Source organism: Eschrichtius robustus, chromosome 14 (assembly GCF_028021215.1).
Source record: "Eschrichtius robustus isolate mEscRob2 chromosome 14, mEscRob2.pri, whole genome shotgun sequence".
NCBI lineage: Eukaryota > Metazoa > Chordata > Mammalia > Artiodactyla > Eschrichtiidae > Eschrichtius > Eschrichtius robustus.
The window spans coordinates 11193237-11199236 of record NC_090837.1 but is presented as its reverse complement, the minus strand read 5'-3'; the positions used below and the strand labels follow the sequence as shown (position 1 = coordinate 11199236).

General features: G+C 41.1%; 1 pseudogene; it reads right to left on the bottom strand.

The window, feature by feature from the left end:
* Positions 1–5292: 5292 nt before the first annotated feature.
* Positions 5293–6000, bottom strand: part of LOC137776168 (NADH-ubiquinone oxidoreductase chain 5-like) — a 59644-nt pseudogene continuing 58936 nt past the window's right edge.

The following is a 6000-nucleotide window of genomic DNA, read 5'->3' as shown; positions in this document are numbered from 1 at the left end:
GCTTAGGTTTATTTTGTTGTTAACTATTCGTGGGCCATCTGCTCTGATATAGGCTTATGCAAGGATAATCATTTTTTGTTACTCATGTTAATAGTATTGCTTCTATTAATAGATTAGTCCAGTATTAAATTAGGAGTTGGTTTATTGTTGGTATTAAGATGAATGTGTTTTGGGCTTCCCTGGTGGCGCAGTGGTTAAGAATCCGCCTGCCAATGCAGGGGACACGGGTTCGAGCCCTGGTCTGGGAACATCCCACATGCCGCGGAGCACCTAAGCCCGTGTGTCACAACTACTGAAGGCCCCGTGCCTAGAGCCCGTGCTCCACAACAAGAGAAGCCACCACAATGAGAAGCCCGCGCACCACAACGAAGAGTAGTCCCCGCTCACCGCAGCTAGAGAAAGCCGCGTGCAGCAACGAAGACCCAACACAGCCAAAACCAAATAAATAAAATAAATAAATTAAAAAAAAAAGATGAATGTGTTTTGAGTTTGAATGCTTTCTTAATTGGTGGCTGCTTGGAAGCCAACTATGAAATTGTTAATGTTTCCTTTCTAAGAAAAGCTGTATCCTGTGTATAAAAAGCTGTACTTTTTTAGAGTAACATTTAAAATTGCTCTGGTCCAGGAAGATCCCACATGCCACAGAGCAACTAAGCCCGTGCGCCACAACTACTGAGCCTGCGCTCTAGAGCCCGCGAGCCACAACTGCTGAGCACGTGTGCCACAACTACTGAAACCTGCGTGCCTAGAGGCCGTGCTCTGCAACAAGAGAAGCCACGGCAGTGAGAAGCCCACACACTGCAACAAAGAGTAGCCTCCACTCGCCGCAACTAGAGAAAGCCTGCATGCAGCAATGAAGACCAAACGCGGCCAAAAAGAAATAAATTTATTTTTTTTAAAAAGTTATGATTTTAAAAGTAATATTTAAAGTTGAGCTAACATTCTTTCCTGGACAACCAGCTTATCATCAGGCTCATTAGGCATGTCACCTCTGCTTATAAATCTCATTATTTTGCCACATAGGTGAGTTTGTTCTTGTAAACTGTTTACAAGTAGGTTGTCTGGTTTCGGGTGTAAGTTCCTTCTGTTGAAGTTTTCTAGTTAAATCATTATGCAGAAGGTAGAAGGTGTAAGCTTTGCTCTTTGGTACTTTTAATGCTTCTTTCATCATTCTCTTGTGGTACTTTATAGAGCCAAGTTTAAATTTCTATCTCCTATACTTTAGATGTTGAGTGAATGTTTTATTTAATTCGCTTATGACAGTTGAATTTGGTGGGAAGTTTGGGCTACTTTTAGTTCAAAGTGTTCATGCGGTATGAAATCTCGTGCGTATAAATTAGGTGCTTTATATTTGTCCAAGCACACTTTCCAGTATGCTCACATTGTGACGACTTGTCTCCTCTTTTATGTTTGGTACTTGTCAATAGCTTTTGGAGAGTTATCCATACTTGAGGAGGGTGATGGGTGATGTGTGTGTACCCCATGGTCTGATTCCATTAAGCCCTCTATTCTTAATTTACTGCTAAATCTTCCTTTGGTTTTTAATTTCATAAAAACATTCATATTAAATTATTTTACATTCTTGAGGTAGAAAATGTCGCCCATTTCTTCCCATCCCATACCTTGACCTAACATTTTTATTTCTGATAATTACGCTTACTGTTCTTCCTTTTCAGGGTTTGCTAAAGGTGCTGGGATGTAGACTGTATTATTAGCAAGGGTTGGTGAGGGTTATCGGGGTTTATTGATTATAGAGCAGGCTCCTGCAGAGCGCTAAGAAGCACCGCCAAGTCCTTCTAGTTTTAGGCTTTTGCTAGTAGTATTCTGGCAAATAATTTTGTTGTTGTAACTATTTGAGTTTAGGGGCTAAGCATAGTTGGGTATCGAATCCCAGTTTGGATCTTAGCTGCCGGGTAGTCGGAAATGTTAAAGTCACTTTTGTAGCTTATTTTTATTTTAGCTATGGCTTTTTACTGCTTAGCTAGGACTTTATTTTTGGGGGTGCTCTTTAACACGCTTTATGCCAGATTTCTATTAATTTGGGTTAATCAATCATATGACCATGGCTGCTACTTTTTGGTGTGCTTGATGCCTGCTCCTTTTAATCTTTTACGGTTTAGAGGGCTTTCTCACTGGGATGCAGATGCTTGCATGTGTAACTTTATTAAAAATTAATAGAAAGGCTGGGACCAAACCTATGTATTTATGGAGTAGGTAACCTCATGTAGGCATTTTCAGTGACTTGCTTTAATTATTAAGCTACATCAACAGGTTGAGTAGAATTTTGTACGTAGAAGATTTATGTACTTAAGTGATATATTGGTATTCAGTGTAATAGTTTGGATTGTGTTAAAATTAGTATCGAAATAATTTTTTCTTCTGTGTGTTATTAAAACGTATTTTAATTTATACATTAAAATATACTTAATTTTGATTTTGTCTGAGGTAAGTGGCAGATCTAGGGGGATGTCTGTCTGTATAAGCTGTATATGTAAGTAATTCATTGGTACAGTTCAGAGGCTAGTTTGTAGTTACGCTAGCTTTGGGTTGGTAAAATAAGGGTAATGTGTTTGTTTAATGAGTTAGCTGAATGTTATATATTTATATATTTTGCCTTGTTTTGGGGGTTTGGCAGGGTGATGATGGCATATAAAGTGTGAGTTTAGCGCGGGGTAAGGGGAGTTTGATTAAACAGGCTATTTACCTGATGCATGTGCATGTGTACGTACGTGTGTATGTATGTGTGTAATTGCTTTATGTCCCATAACCATTGGCTAAACAACAACTGATGGTTGATGATGTTGGTAAATAATATTCAGTTTAAGCTCAGCTACAAGTTGCTGGACTATGTTAAGTAAGGCCTTTGACAGCCATAGCGGAGTCACAGCATTCCCACCCACCACCCACCCCGCAAATTAAAAAATACCAAATGTGTGAAACCAGTTATGTGTGAGCAGGGGCTGATTAGTCATTAGTCCCTCAAGATGTCTTATTTAAGGGGAAAGTGTGTGCTGAGATGGCCCTGAAGTAAGAGCCAGATGCCAGATATATTTCATTCACAGAAACCCCCATGATTTATGGGCCTGGAGCAATAAGAGGGACGTGTTTGTGGGCAGGTTGATGGTTTCTCATAGCTTGCTGATTAAGCTCTGTTTATCAGTTATGATAAGCATGTCGACTGGAAGTGAGTTGACTCAATGTGGTATGTGCGATTAATAAACGTATATGTCCTATGTAATAACAAGCTGTCCATTTACTTCATGGATATTCACAGGGACAAGGGTTTAATGTGAGTTGACCAGTATAATGTATTATGTAATGTCAGTAGGATAATGTACATGCTTATAAGCATGGGGTAGATAATTAATGTACGATTATACATATCATGTATTATGTACAATAAAGCATGTATGTACTTACGTATGTGGAAGGTAACATAATGCACAAAATACATAGCAGTGTTGGTTTTAATGGTGCCGTTATTTTATTTTATTTTTTTAAATTATTATTTTATTTATTTATTTTTGGCTGTGTTGGGTCTTCGTTGCTGTGCGCGGGCTTCCTCTCGTTGCGGTGAGCGGGGGCTACTCTTCATTGCGGTGCGCGGGCTTCTCATTGCGGTGGCTTCCCTTGTTGAGGAGCACGGGCTCTAGGCGCGCGGGCTTCAGTAGTTGTGGCTTGCGGTCTCTAGAGCACAGGCTCAGTAGTTGTGGCGCACGGGCTTAGTTGCTCCGTGGCATGTGGGATCTTCCCGGACGAGGGATCGAACCCGTGTCCCCTGCATTGGCAGGCGGATTCTTAACCACTGCGCCACCAGGGAAGCCCCGATGGTGCCATTATTAATACTTATATAGTACTTAAAGATAGTGTAAATGTCCCACAACAAATTGTTCAGGGAATAATTTAAGTAGAATTTCAGTTTTGTGTGCTGATGGTAGAGCTGGGGCTTCTTCCTTGAGTCTTAGGGAGATGTGTTATTCTCCTTTGCTGGTTTACAAGACCAAGGTAATAAATATACTACAAAGACTCTTCATTTTAGGAGGTTGTTTTCAATGGTGCCTGTTAGTGGTATAAGAACGAGATTAGAAGGAAGTATAAAATAGATGCTAGTTGCCCAATGATAATAAATGGGTGTCAGCAGGTTATCCTCTGATTCATGTTAGTGTTAGTAAATCCACTATGAATACTCAGAATAGACATTGGCTAAGGGGTCGAGTGCTATATTTCATTGTTTTGATATGTGAAGTATTGGGATAACTGGTAAAATTACAATTGAGAAGATTAAGGCTAGTACGTCTCCTAGTTTGTTGGGAGTTGATTGTGGGATTGCATATGGGTATAAGAAGTATCAACCTGGTTTGATGTGAGGGGAGAAGTGTTGAGGGGGCTAGCTGGGGTATAGTTGTCTGGGTCCCCTAGAAGTTCAGGTAAGAATAGTACTAGTACTACTGCTAGTAGCATCAGAAATAGGGCTTCCCTGGTGGCGCAGTGGTTGAGAATCCGCCTGCCAATGCCGGGGACACGGGTTCGAGCCCTGGTCTGGGAACATCCCACATGCCACGGAGCGACTAGGCCCGTGAGCCACAACTACTGAGCCTGCGCGTCTGGAGCCTGTGCTCCGCAACAAGAGAGGCTGCGACAGTGAGAGGCCCGCGCACCGCGATGAAGAGTGGCCCCCACTCGCCACAACTAGAGAAAGCCCTCGCACAGAAACGAAGACCCAACACAGACAAAAATAAATAAAAAGAAAGAAAAAAGAAATAGGAACAAGGCACCAAGGTTATCTTTGACTGTGTAGTATGGGTGAAATGGGATTTTGTTCATGTCGGATGAGATTCCTGTTGGATTTTTTTTTTTTTAATTTTTATTTATTATTTATTTATTATGTTTATTTTTGGCTGTGTTGGGTCTTCGTTTCTGTGCGAGGGCCCTCTCCAGTTGCGGCGAGTGGGGGCCACTCTTCATCGCGGTGCGCGGGCCTCTCACCATCGCGGCCTCTCTTGTTGCGGAGCAGAGGCTCCAGACGCTCAGGCTCAGCAGTTGTGGCTCACGGGCCCAGTTGCTCCGCGGCATGTGGGATCTTCCCAGACCAGGGCTCGAACCTGTGTCCCCCGCATTGGCAGGCAGACTCTCAACCACTGCGCCACCAGGGAAGCCCCCCTGTTGGATTATTACAGCCTGTACCATGAAGGAATAATAAGTGGACAACTGCTAAAGCTGCAATAATAAATGGAACGATAAGTGGAAGAAGAATCGTGTAAGGGTGGCTTTGTCAACTGAGAATTCTCAGATTCATTCGGCCAGGCTGGTGCCAATGTAAGGAATTGCTGAAAGGAGATTTGTAATGACTGTTGCACTTTAGAAGCATGTTTGGCCTCATGGTAACACATAAACCTATTACTGTAAATGGTAGGGATGATTCTGATGTTTCATGTTTCTGGGAAAGTGTAAGATCCATATTACAGGCCTTGCCCTACATGGATAAATAAGCACATAAAAAATATGGAAGCTCCATTTGCATGTAGATATTGGATAATTCATCTGTAATTTACATCTCGGCAGATATGGGTTACAAATGAAAGGCAGTTATTGTATCTGATGTACCATGTATTGTTAAGAATAACCCTGTTAAGATTTGTAGAATTAAAGGAATACCTAGTAGGGAACTGAAATTTCACCATTGTTTTCTGAACAATGCATGTGTGTAGATATCTCATGATGAAATATTTTATGGAGCTGGTAGATAGATAAATGTGTTGTTAACAGTTTTAATTAATGGGTGAGATTTCGAATGTTGGTCATTAGTATTCTTATAGTTGAAATACAATGATGATTTTTCATGGCATTGGCCTTGGTTAGATTCTATGTAAGAATAATGATGACACACATTGTATTTATTTTAAATACTATTTTTGTAGTTAGTTTTGTAGGTTTCTCTTCAAAACCTTCACCTATTTATGGTGGGCTTGGATTAATTGTGAGTGGTGGAGTTGGTTGTGG